The sequence below is a fragment of the Mercenaria mercenaria genome, chromosome 3 (genome assembly GCF_021730395.1).
Source record: "Mercenaria mercenaria strain notata chromosome 3, MADL_Memer_1, whole genome shotgun sequence".
In the NCBI taxonomy this organism is placed as follows: Eukaryota; Metazoa; Mollusca; class Bivalvia; order Venerida; family Veneridae; genus Mercenaria; species Mercenaria mercenaria.
Window position 1 is genome coordinate 99,654,677 of NC_069363.1, and position 14,873 is coordinate 99,669,549.

The 14,873-nt window shown below is 32.1% G+C and overlaps 1 long non-coding RNA gene across 1 annotated transcript; it reads left to right on the forward strand.

Annotated features, from left to right (window-relative positions):
• Window positions 1–7,240: 7,240 nt before the first annotated feature.
• On the forward strand, window positions 7,241–10,128 carry LOC123523878 (uncharacterized). The gene is made up of 2 exons (XR_006681185.2): window positions 7,241–7,508; window positions 8,723–10,128. It is a non-coding gene; the product is annotated as an uncharacterized LOC123523878 (long non-coding RNA).
• Window positions 10,129–14,873: the final 4,745 nt, after the last annotated feature.

A 14,873-nucleotide genomic window follows, 5' to 3' on the forward strand; every position in this document is an offset into this window, starting at 1 on the left:
TTGTTAAATTGTGTATAGTCAGTAATTTTCGTGAAGTTACCTCTGAGAACCACATTGCCACAATACATATGCAAGTTCTCTTTTTTTACTTCGTACATTTAAATACAAAAATGTATTCAATATGCAAGGATACAAGTCTAAATTTCTTGCGAATGATTCACTTGTATCTGGTTTCGGTGATTACACATATTTCAGTGATGCATTTATAGAATTAGACTACATGGTAATAAAAGATGCAGATTTAGAAATGGAGGCCTTGAACGTACTCAAACAGGTTCATTGCAATGCACATCTTCTCAATTTCAAGAAGAAAGTACCTTCATTTGCAAATCTAGCAGAACACATAGCGAGTGTGCCAAGGTACTAAAATGTTTCTCCTTTATGCACCATCGTTGCAGTTATGGATAACTTAGGCCTCAGTATTAGAAATTATGTTTAAAATGTCATATAGAAAGTGTGTTATATAGTGTTTGCTTTAAAAGTGACGTGCAAAGTTGCCATTGAATATATTTTAAAGAAATATATATTCATGTACACAGCCGTGGACTAAATAACAAAATCTACATCTTTATACGGCAAATTGTCTTTGAAAATACTTAAATTTGAGATATATATTCATATTCACTCAAGCCGGTTCCAAAGCCAGTTTACTGTGCTCGTCATTGGCTAGAAATAAGAAAAAGGTTTTGCTTGATGACTCTGATTCTTAAGAAACATATAACTTCGTTTTAAGCTTGGGGTACTAGCATTGATATTTTACTTTTAAGGTTGTACTGCATGTTTTATATACCGTTATTTGTAGGTATAACGTTGACAAAAGCTTGGACTCGTCATAGTGAAATGAAAGTCATTTTATGAATCATGAAAACTTGTGAGAAAATTAATTAAAATGGCAACGCTACTTTCTTTCAAAAAGATAAAATATGATATTAAAACGTTCGGCACGTTAAAAGATTCCAGTCAATGTCTTAGAATCAGCTTGAAATGTGTGGATCTCTTTAATCAAAGACAAATATCCTAAAAGCAAGCACACGGACCTATATATTTTATCTTTCTATATTTTAAGCACAGGCACGAGTATCGGACCTGGGAAACAAATGATCAGACTGATAAAACCCCCTGTTTTCATCCTAAATGTGTCCAAAATGAAAAATATGTAGTGAAATATGAGCCAAATTCATGTGATATGTACGATCTACTGAAGGCCGAAATCCAGAGATTCGAGCCTGCGAGCAATGTGTTCACCTCCCAGGCCATTGTGAAATAAATTCTCCAGAAGTTACCGTCAGTAACATCTGCTACAGACGGTCGTGAGTGGCCTTAATTTACACATTTAGTTATACTTGTTAGTTATGGCTAGTGAATTTGACCCGTGTTCGGCTGACAACCACATTTTAGTCGATGTTTTCGTACCGTTCCGTTGTGCTGCATTTTTAACTAACTGGGACTTGCAACAGGAAGGCACTCGTTCCCTGATAGATATTTCGTGAACGGGAAGGGCTAGAGACTGTGGTCAGTCTCATTTTGTAATTAAATACATATGTGAAACAGTGATAGATAGTTTGTGTATCTTTCTGGATAATTCATTTCCCAACGGCCTGGGGGGTGAACCCATTGCTCGCAGGCTCGAATCTCTGGATTCCGGCGTTCAAATTATCGACATTCATGTACTTTTTAACGCCGCGTAATCCATTACTGATATGTCGTTAGTGACGTCACACACCTGATACAGAAACCACACGTTGATATCGAAAATATTGAGATATTTCCATTGCAACTAAATGGTGTTAAAAATGAGTATATTATAATATTTTGGATTTCGTCAATTACATACGTTCAAAGTTCACTCAAGTCACTTGGGGTTTACTGATTATATTACTTTTAATTTTGCCGTTACGACTCAATAAATTCACGTCAGAATGGTACATATTGTGTCAATTGTTCCCTTTAAATCTGTCTTTATTTATCAAAGATAAAACAAAACACTAATTTTAAGGATTCGATGGATATTTGAAGTTTTGAAATTTGAACATCACCAAATCACAGAAAGAAAGAGTTGTTTTACATGTATATTGCACAGCATATAAAATAAATACAATATTCTATAAAACAATTGTCAATTTACTATTGGATTCTTGAATTCCCGAAAAGTGACCACATTTAGGGTTCACTCCTCTGGACAGTGTAGCGCCTTTAAAATCTCACAGTTTGCAAAGAAATGTTGCAAATCTTCATTTTGATGCATTTGCAACAATGTACGAGTGCTGAAATTTCGAATAACTTGGTTAAACATCGTTTTCAGACATTTTGAAAATTGTTTATTTTATTCCTTTCCAAATGGAATTCTTTTTTAAAGGGGGAAAACTTATTGAGAATATTTGATGTCAGGACAGAACGGGACAATACTTTAAACATGTATTGGACAAAGATTGTTGCTAAATAATTGTTAGACGTTCAGTTTACGGTTCATTGTATCTTTTTTATGGAATAATCATGTCTGTTTCACGAAAGTCATTATGTTCATTTGTTAATGACAAACTGTGAAATTTGCATATTACAGACAAATAGTAAAAAGACAGTCCTTAAATTAAAAAATATGCAAGTTTTTCGTTGATTCACTTATTTTTTTCTATTGATCCGCCAAACGTATTTTGACAGATTGCCATTTGTAATCGTATCTAAGGGAAACAACTATTGTAAGCAGATGTACATAATGACTTTCATGAAACGGACATGATTAATCTATAAATGGAGAAATACAAACCATAAAACTAAGTTCTAACATTTGTTTGTAAGCGAACAACATATTTACCGACACTGTAGTTATTCAATATACGTTTTCCCGTTGTGTCCCGTACTGTCTCGTATTTAGAATATTCTCGAAATGTTGTCCCCCTTTGAAAAACAATTCCATTTGTAAAGAAATGAAAACAAACAATTCTCAAAATTCCTGAAAACGATGTTTAACCTAGTTATTCGACATTTCAGCACTCGTGCATTGTTACAAATGCATCAAAACGAAGATTTGCAACATCTCTTTGAAAATGGTGAGATTTTAAACGCGCTACACTGTCCAGAAGGGTGGACCCTTAATGTGGTCCCTTTTCGGGAATTCAAGCATCAATCAGTTAATTGACAATCGTTTTCTAGACTAATATACCTATTTTATAAGCTGTTCAATTTTCATGTAAAACACTTCTTTCTTTCTATGACTTGGTGATGTTCAAATTAAAATACGTTAAATATCCATCTAATTCTTACGTATATTTCCAAATAATATCTATGCATTAGAATTGTAATTAAATTTCGTCTTTCATTTTGGTGCAGTCAAGTTTTTAAAGGATGTGTCGTATATCCACAACATTTATTTGATTTAATGATTAATATATCATCAAACAACTTTATGACAACTTTAATATATTTTTGTAATAATAACTGTCAAAAAGATTACTTGTATAATTCAAGCTAAAACATCGTCTGAATCATTTATTCCCAAACGCATCCTCAGTTTCTAGTATTTACATCATCTAAGAATATTGAAAATAACAAGTGAAATGTCATTTGATTGTGCCCAAAAGAGAGATCAAGTCGTTTCTTATTATTGTCCGGAACTGATTTCGGTTATTGTCTAGAAACGAATCATCGAGCACAGATATACAACACTAAACATACTGATGAAAAGGAGACAAAACAATTATGATTTTGGAAAGAAAGTAGGTATAACTTTCTCATTTCCGACAAAAAAAGAAAATAAAACATCATCGAGTTCAAGTACTGGCACTTAAGACTGCCATTGTGATCAATAAAATATAGAAGAAGGAAAATGGACAATGTTTGATTGATTAAGTCGTTCAAAATGTGTTTTGATTTATGGAGTGGGAAACAGTGGAGTAAAGGTAGAGAGCTCATACTAGACTAGCAACAGCAGTAAAATGACGTGTACTTCCCAAATCATCGACATGTCTCAAACTGAAGGGTGAAAGAAATATATCATCTACAGAAGTTTTAAGTCGTATTATTCCAGTGAAGTTTCAGCGAGACTATTACAACACCGCTGACGTGTTTGTGCAATTTATGGTCGATGTTTTACTTCAAACACGATCGATTCCTTTGTTAATTTTAAAGATCACTCTAATGCAACCACCTGCGTACTGTCTTTCCACAGAGGTTGTACTGCAGTTAAAGACACTGGTAAGTTCTAATTTCAAATTGTGCTTTAAACTTTGACGACACTTTAAAGTTATAGCTTGTTATAAAGTACAACTGTGGCGCGGAGAACAGATTAAGATGTGAAGAAAATGATTCACTAAAATGAAAATTATTTAGCATACCCAGGAATTTTGAATTCAAGTCAAAAATTACAATCTACATTCCAGAAAGGAAATAAAATCACCTAGTTAAAGCCGAATGATCAGTTAGGAGAAATATAGAGAAATGCATAGATAAAATTATCAACTTTTTACTTTATAAACATAAATGTGTATAATAATACAAATAAATCCATACATGAATAAATGGATAAATCATCTTTGATTTCAACCCTTCAATACTTGCGTCATTATTCTACTGTTTTCAAAACCAGATACAAGAAGGGATTTAAAGACGCGCCACAGAGTAACTGTGTTCTTTTGTATTTCAATGATGGTAATTATACATGATTTGCATGAATAAATTGAGAAATACAAGTATCTCGTTGCAAATTGAGAGTGACATTTATTTGGCCAAGACAATGTGTTTAATGTCTAAGCATTGTTTTGAATGAATAGAACAGTATGCATAGTATTTGATGTATTAAGCTGAGTTTAGACCAAACCTTGTTTCTACAGGGTAAGATTGTTATTCATCTATGTTTTAATACTATACTGTAAGGAGATTGACTGAACAAATTTGCAGATGAAGTTGTCAAAACACATTAAGTCAGGGAGGGCCTAAATTGTCCACCTTTATCCTGTGATTTAGCTGTATTAAACCAGTTTTGTTAGAATGATTTTCACGATGTTCATGTGGGAGGAAAAATAGGTCACTAGGTCGAGATGGGCCTTTAACCAATACAAGGTAAGCTTGAAAATGAACAAGTTGACTAAACAGTCACTGATACGCAGAGGCGAGTATGGGTTGATAATGGTGAAAAGTTTTTTTTAATTTTGAAATTTATTGGAATAAAAATTAAAGTCGTAAATCATAAATTAATACGGGAATGTTATTTAATCAGCTTTGTTTACAACGTTCTTCTTAATGTGTTTAAAATTGCAGTATAAACGAATAACACATTTTTCAGCTTTCCTTATATTGCAGTCTGGTTTCAAGCAAAGCGATGTTGTTTGAATGTGCTGTAATTTTTGGTTGTTCAACAAAGAACGCAGTATGTTTAGAAATAATATCGTTGTAAACTTTCCTTACTTGTTTTGTCTATCTGGTGAATACTTAAAAGCTGTTAGTCATATTTTGGTCAAGTTATTGATTTGTTTGAAACTTTAACAACTAAATAATTACACTTACTTGCGTTTACTGAGTGCTTACTTCAAGATTTTTCAGCGGAGGTATTTTTAAAATTTTATGTTTCTACCATGGTTGCCCAACCAAAAATACGAAAGTTAGGTCAAGTCAAATATGTTTCTACCATGGTTGCCCAACCAAAAATACGAAAGTTAGGTCAAGTCAAATATTTTATTGGCAAAACATGTATATGTCAATCGCCAAAATTTTTTGTGGCGGTTTACACTTTTATACACAATTATACAATAACAGAAAAGTATGGTGTAAACACTTTTCATGTTAGTATTACTCATGGATATTGGTTTGACATACATACTCAAAATGTAAAACAAATAGTTTTACTAATTTCTTATTTTTGTTGTGTTGCCGTGTATACAAACTTTGCAAAACTAACAATTACAATCATATGTCTAACCGGAATGCATTATAAATGCAAGTTTGTAAAAGTGTTTAATTATCTCTCTTTGCCTATATTGGTTGCGCAACCAAGACAAATAGGAAATGAATATATCAAATGCAAATTTAAATCGGGAAGTTATATTGAAACTCAGTTTTCGAATGCTTTTCTATTATAAGGGATAGTTACAAATTTTATAAAAGATAAAACATACATTTCTCATAGCGATCTTACTCTATGTCAAGGGTCTTTTTGTTTCTCAGATAAATCCCTTACAAAATATAATTGGCATTTTTCAGTCCGTGTATCACAATGCGTTTAAATAATGCAAATTTTAAGTTAGCACCGGCGTTTTCATAAACTAGTGAACAAATGATATCTTGAAATTATACATTCTCCATCGGCTCCGATATATTTCATTTTAAGTAGATATATAAATCTTAATTTTGATTATCATTTCAGGCAATCGAACTGAGTTTTTATTTGAAATCATATTATTTATATAATATATATATATATATATATATATATATATATATATATATATATATATATATATATATATATATATAATATATATATATATATATATATATAAGAAAAACATCCAATGGGTTTCCTCTATCTGTATTTCTGTCCACCTACCGGTTTCATATCATAATCATCAGGGCAGACATATAAAAAATGTGTTGTTGCTACGCAACGTCACATGTGTACACATGTGTACGCAACGTTATTTTATGACGTCATCAATATTTGTTTAGTTTTGGCTTAAATATATCCAAAAAGTAACGTTCCTTAAACAACCTAGCTGAAACATTATTATTATGAAATTTATAAAAAGGAAAAATTAAATACTGTGGGTCAGTTTTAGAGCATAGATCTAAATGTTCGCTAACAGGCTATATATATATATATGGTGATGACAAAATCAACAATTTACCTGAGAATAGCATATAATGAAATAACAGAATACATGAAAAACAACACAAAGATGAAAAAAATGATCTCTGACCCGATATACAAAGTAAATTGTTTTATTACATATAAATACAACAATAAAAGCACGAAATAATAAGTGAGAATTGTTTTCCTCATTAATGTACAAGGTAAATACAATACAATCGTAAAATTGACAAGATGACCTGAACGACCAATGTATACACACGTTTTTCATGAAACCAACATTTTTGATTCCTATTTGCTTTAAGGTTAAGTCGGTATCTATCTAGCATTGCATTATGTTCGGAAAACAAAACATAACACATTAAAGGGACTTTTAAATTACATAATATCCAACAACACGACTTTAGACGGATTAGTACAGGTAGATTTTTTTTAGTTTGAAGTTGCACCGAAAGTGCTTTTTTTAAATGGCCTTTGTGATAATTCAACTAAATTAGATCGAGGCAGATATGCAGAAGGATTTCAGATACTTGAGTTTTCAGATAAATGTCTGCTGTCTTCATACACTGTTGATATTGTTTTTTGGAGCTAACAAAATCATGCTGTGATCTTAGGATGTTCTGCAAAAAGGAACGTTATAGGTTCTTGAAGGTATAGGGATAATCATTAGGTCTGAAAAAAAAATAAGGATAATTATTTCGTCTGGAAGGTATAAGGATATTTTATCGCTATTTAAACAATGTAATTTATGGCTGTCTGATAATCATAATTTAGAGCAAAAACATGAAATGACGTGAATGCACACTGCGGGAAGCATGCCTCACTTCATTTAAAACGTGTTACTGGATGAATTTTGTAGTTGCGCATAAGCGGTTTACATAATTATAAGATATTTGTATCATTTTTTTCATCTTCATAACAAAGTTATACTGGATCAGTGGAAGAAGTGATAAGTATTGTTGTTTTTACATAGCGTGTTTCAGTTCTAAAGCTAGTAAAAGGAATATATCAGTGCTATATAGAAGATGTAGATGGTAGGTTTGTAAAATTTGCTTTGACATCTACGGAATACCAGTAGGAGTATATTTAAGTAACAGTGACTGATTCAGAAATAAAAGTAAGATAAACATATATACATATATATTCAAAAGACTATATAAATATATATATTTTGTTCCAAACTTGATAATATACTTTAACATATCGACCATTGTTGTTTTTCTGTTGTTGGCAAAATTCGTTTCATATAACAATATTTACAAAAAAAATCATAAAATATAAATTGATGATAATTAATATAAATTGATGATAATTAATTCGATTCGAATCTGACAAAATAATACTGATGAGTATTGATGAATAATACACATTTTCCTTTTTATATATTTTCACGACAGGAATTTTGATTTTACTGCCATGAAATATATAATGGCACTGTACTTAAAGATTTTCCTTTAGTAGTTGTTAATATTTCTGTGTAAAATCCAATTTGCGCATTAATTTTGCTTATGGTATATGTGCACCTGTGTAATATGAGCTCATTGATATCACATACCACCTGAATACTGTACCCGCCCGCGTAGCTCAATAGGGAGAGAGCAGATCTATGGATCGGGGGGTCGTAAGTTCGATCCCCGGGCGGGCCGTATGTTCACTGTGTCGATTTGATAAAAGACATAGTGTCTGAAATTATTCGTCCTCCACCTCTGATTCATGTGGGGAAGTTGACAGTTACTTGCGGAAAACAGGTTTGTACAGGAACACTTATTAGGTTAACTGCCCACCGTTACAAAACTGAAATACTGTTGAAAAAACGGCGTTAAACCCAAAACAAACAAAACAAAAACTTGAATACTGGCTATTGCACTAGCGGCGATTTCTTTTCGTATGTTACATATATCTACAATTAATTTTCTTTTTCAGAAATTACGACAGATGACAAAACTGTTGCTCGTGGTATATATAATGTGCGTTATAAAACTATCTAAAGGCGCACCAGTTTCAACTGACAAGCCCCGGTTCCAGAAAGATATGGAGACTTGTGACTGGGGTTGTGATTCAAATATTGATGAAAAACTTAAAATGTGTGAAGCATTTTGTTACCTTGATACTCAGCGTAATCAATTTAAACATGCTATGGAAACTCAGTGTCAAGGTACATGTGCTACAAAGTATATAAATTGCTTTGAAGGATGCCCAAAACCTTCCACCAAGAAGACTTCTCTTATCTGAGCGGTGTTTTGCTAATCACTCGTGAATAACTCTATTCCTTTGACAAAAAATATCAATACGTTATACAATCATATTTCAAACGACCGCAACGAATGATTTACACGTAACATGAGTTTTGTTGTAGTTATTTGTAAAGGTTACATCAATAATCGTATAAGGCAATCAGAACAATAATTAAACGTTTACCAGCAGCCATTCCCAAATGACTTTTCGACATGATGTGTAAACATTCTGAGGATAAAAGCAATTTTTGTCCGCCGCCTAGTGACTCAAAAGGCGTGGACACAAAGATTAACATTAATTCTACGGTGTTGAATAGTTCTTTGGTAATTCTTTTGGGACCATACCGTAAACGCATCATGAGGAAATAGTTAAACTTTGCAAGTTTTCGGTTCTACAAAACGTGTGGATAGCACGCTTTTTCACGAATTTGAAAAGAAAAAATATTAGAATTATACAAGCAAATAGTATGTGTTCAGTTGTTATTCAAAAGTACATGTTAGATATGACACATGGACATCGAATACAAATATTCTCTCAAATGGTGGGTGTCTTTTTACTAAATGTTGTCATAGAAACAGTGATTTGACGAACTGTCACGATCGTACCCTCAAACAAGTTCAATAGCGTTTTACACAAATGTATCAAGAAAACTCTCGTAGCCTTTACTTGGGGAACATTCATAAGGAAAGGGATACAATGGTTACATATTATTCATGGACATGTGATCATGTATGTGACGCCTTCGGTGTACCATTGGATTAAAGAATTTTGTTACATTTGCTGATGGATTATAGAAAAGTAATTGGTATCACAATTGGTATATAATGCAAACCACTCGTTACAGGTTTCTTTTAATATTATTATGTACAAGTTTCTATAATTTGGTTGTCCACTGAAACACGGTTTGTCATGATAAATTCTTATATACCTAAATGATATATTATTAAGTATGTACTACGTTCATGTATCAAACATAGTAAAAGCATTTATAAAAAAAGAGAAACAACTTAAAAACAGCTAATAAATCCAAGTTTGACTACTTTAATGGACAAAAGAAACAAAAGAAAATATATATTAAAAGACTCTTCTACTTCGACCTTATCAAATATTTTTATTTAGACAGAGACGTTCTTCGGGCATCATCCTAAGATGTGTTTATGTCACAATTTACTGGGTTTCATCACTTGTTTTAGAGCTTAACTCCGTAGGGAGTTATCTATTTCGCATGGTCTCGTATAACAAGTACCATTTAGAGTAAGTGTAGTTGGCTAAATCACCAGAGTCCTTCTTTCCAAGGTTTTGTGTCCTTTCCGAAGCAATGCCCTTTTTCCAACTGGCCGTACCAGTGTATATGCTTAGCCCGTGGCTTTGTTTTTGGTGTTGTCCACCTCCGCCCTACTTACATGTTAGCCCTTTTAGTGTATCTCCATAACTAGTATTTCGAACGCTCCGTTATTACAGCACCTGTGTATCTATACAAAATGACTAGATTTACGATGCTTGCTGTCCACGGTTGCTATTTGAACTTACCATTTTGTTTCCATCATAACTCTCGTATATCTTTTAGATACTAGGTTTGATATTATGTATTCTCTTGTTCTTGTCAATGTATTCTTAATATAAAACTCGTATTTAATGATATAAACAATTAGATGTGATAACAAACTACACTTAAAATTTGGACATGGAATTTTGGTGGCAAGCGTTTGAAATGACAAATGTAGAAAATTGTGCATCATGAAACAAAATTATAATTTTGCTAGGAACCAACAGTCATCTAGTAAAACCTCTCAGCTAGCCAGTGCTTAACAGATATTTCTGCCTGGAACCCGGCTTGAATGAATATGCATACATCAAAATTAAATATTTGTAATCAACTTATAAGAAAAAATGATTATCGTAATTGTCTTAAATATTTCTGTCTGATTCCTCGAGTATATGAATATAATACTAGAAAAATGACAGTTTGGTACGACTCTTTTAAAATAAGAATTACAGCCGAACCTTTCCACGCGACATGGTAAAACAATGTAAAGCGTACAAAACTTCTGATTTTTACATCATAACATCCTATTCATATTTAGGCGGATTATCCTTTCAACCTACAAACTCTGTAAAGAACTACATGTTTTTCTTCTGTTGGCAGTTCAGAAAACAGTCAGGAACTCTGCAATATTTTTCTTTTTTTGTTCTAATGCATGTAAGGCTTGACTTCGGAATAATTTAGAGACGTGTCCCGGAACGGGATACTGAATGAACGATACAACTGACGACAAGAAAATAGTGTGAAATGAACTGAGCTGTTCCGCAGAGTGTGATGTCTAGAATTAAAGAAAGAAGTCACCTTAGAATTCGTAACTGAAATTGTGGTAATGGCATTAGATAGCAATCAAATGATAAAATGAAGAGAACAACAGGAACAAAACAGCTTGTTTTCCTTCACTTTTTCTCTTAAAGATATTTGCCTGCATCAATACCAATAAAACATAAAAATAAAGTATAAAGAAGAAAACAAATACTAATTTAGTTACCTTATGTATCCATTTTGGTGCACAGCATCAAGAGGCATATATGCCAATTTACTAATATAACGACAAACTTTTATAATAATATAACTTCATCACATTCATTATTTATTTAATTACATATGCTTATTGCTTTATCGATATTTCTCGCAGCCATTGCTTAAAGAACTATACTACATGGATCGTTGAAAATGTATTGACGTAAAAAATTATATGGATACTCGAAGTAAAACAAAATATACTTATTATTAAAATAGGGTCCTAACGTATTTAATGTACATTTTAACGCCAAAATAACGGCATTTTAGTGCTTTTCTAGCAATGTACTACAGAAGAGTTGCAATTTTCATCAATGAAATCCCACTTCAAAATGATTAAGCTCTTTTATGAGGGACCCATCGCCAAACTATAGATGATGAATAGAAAAAAACCCACCTTTTTAAGGTCATGTTTTACAAAATCGGTATATATAACACGCAAGCAGCATTCTACATGCATGCTCTACCGGAACGAGCCAGAACGATATTTTCTCATTTGGCGCTGTTTCGTTCCGTCGTTCTGACGACGTTTTTTGGGGCGCCGTTTATAAGTGTCGTTCTTTCGTTCTGTCGCGTTGCATTCTTCGTTATATCGTTTTGGCGGGGGCGCCAGAACGAGGGAACGAAACAACGACAAAAGAGGAAAACGTCGTTCTTTCGTTCTGGCGGGGGTGCCAGAACGCCAGAACGAGACAACGCCAAATATGAAAACGACACTGGTAGAAATCAGCCACCATAAATTTACTCTCTGGTATTTTAATCCATGAATGGAAGTGAAAATAACCTGACACCAATATTCACCATAGTGACTAGGTTCAATGAAACTGCAAACATCAGATTCATTACTTAAGATACTATTCCCCAACGATAACGTGATAATCACAAACGTAACTGTAAATAGATCCAAGTAAACTTAATGGAATTCAACAGTTTTGTAACTTGTTAAAATCTGTGTATTTCTACTTTTCGTATTAATAAGAAATCAGTTCAGAGATAATAAATAAACCAATAAATGAATAAATTTCCTAAGCCTTTAAAAGCAGATATAACATTACAAATGGACAAAATAACGAATTTGCCCGTTATCTCTCTTCCTCATTGATGCAACTGCAATATCACCAAAAAGACAATGTGCCGTCTTCACACACGTTTTGAATACAATTTTGCTGAACTACATTTTGAATATTTGGGTTAGTTTAAAATTTTGTACGCTTAAAATCAGGTAAATATTTTTTAAAATAGTTACTGACTTTAGAAAGACAGATTTGTTCGACAAAAGTGAACAGTTTTTATTCCAAATATATTATAATGTAAATTATAGTTGCATACTATGATAAGAGGGATGTTATTTAAGTCAGAAATTGGTATCAAAGTGTAAAATAGAAAATATATTTAGATTAGACTTTAAGTGAACTGAACTAGAAAAGACCAAAACGGTTCCCCAAAGAGTAAAGTATTCGCAAGCTCTTCACTTATCGTTTTAGAGATCTGACAGACATTGTGCCGTATTCATTGGGGTTCACTATAATGCTGTCAGAAATAATATATATATCGATATTACGTCAAAATAATGGATTGTACTTTGCCCTATTGTTTTTGTCTCTACGTGATGAACAGTCTGTTAATCATCATTTAGAGCAAAATTGATGTGAACTACTGGAAACAAGTATTGCTTCATTTCAAACTTCCGATTAGATGAAAGTATTTTAAGGTTAAAGAATGTAGGAATCTGGGAAAATGCAAAAAAAAAATATATTGGGAGAAAACAAAAAAGAAAGTTTGACTTACGTCTATGTACACGCACACAATTCGATTAAAAGCTCAAACACATAATTGTTTACTTTTTACTTAATGTGTAATGTAAATCTATATCAAGTTATAACAACAATGCACATAAATTATACATAAAATTACAGGATAAAATTTCTTAGGGAGATATGTCAAGGCTTAATCTATTAATTTGCAAACCAGAAAATTTGACACAGATCTCCAACATTTCTTTCAGTGAGGCTGGTTCAAGATGCATGCTTATCAATGAAGTTTCATGTCAAATTTTCTGAGAATTGCATAAATCTTTCAACTCATAGCATGAAGTTATCTGAAGTGTTAGTTCTACATATTCTTACTACATTATGTAATTATGTAATTATGTAATTATTACACACTTTATGCATGTGCTATATGAAACCGAAGAGTATTCATTTTTCTTTAAATTAACACAGAATATACACTTGTCTGAAATAAAGATAGCCAAGTTAACTATAAGGAAATTAAAAGTTTTCCATTTATTGTAATAGATGGACATCAGCATAAAAACACATGTAATATTTCAATAATTAAGACGACATTTGGAAGCTTTTTCAACAAGTTACGAAGCAAGCAAAAACAACCACACAGAAAAGGGAAATTTCATCACATGTTTTAAGACCTACGTGACAAGCAGAAGGTCTCGTTCTAAGTTGGAAGGCCAACCTTTTATAACGGTATTCATAGTACCCAAGAAACCGGTAGCGACTACCGTCATTGAATGGACAGGTATATAGGCAGTGGCTTATCAGCAGTGTTACTCATGCATGTAACATCTCTGCTCTACAAGTTATATATACTCAGTGAATATAGCTTTTACTTGACCAGCATAGAGATTTATATACAACACTTGGTTTTGATAGTTACTAGGATATGATCTTGATGATATTAGCTTTACTGAGTGTAACATAGTAATATTGTTATACTTTACATAGTAATATTGCAAATTCAATTAATTGAATAATCAATTAACTGTATAATATATGGTGGCTTCAATAAATTTTGACCTCTGCAGACATTTTTTATCATAATATGGACATCTATTTGACTAGTGATTTATATTGGTAAATAGTGAAACTATTTTTATAGACATAGTACTAGAGATAAATAAATTACATAAATATTAATACTATCTTGTATTTACTTGTATGACACAAGTTAACAGGCATAATGAAGTAAATGATTGGTTAAAAACTTAGTGATAAGTCATTTCATTATGATGTCAATTTTCATGGTAAATACTGAAAATGTTTTTTACTTGTTTTATATATAATGTATGTAGTGATACAAATAACACTATATCTAAATTTAAGTTAAAATAGTACTTCTGAATTTAATATCAGACTTAAAACATTTTCTTATGTCACATAATAATGTATTTGACAACTTTTTTACACTGAGATAAGTTCTTCCTGCAATAATCCATGTTTAATTGGGGATTAAATACTTATCAGTGACTTGATAGGTAGG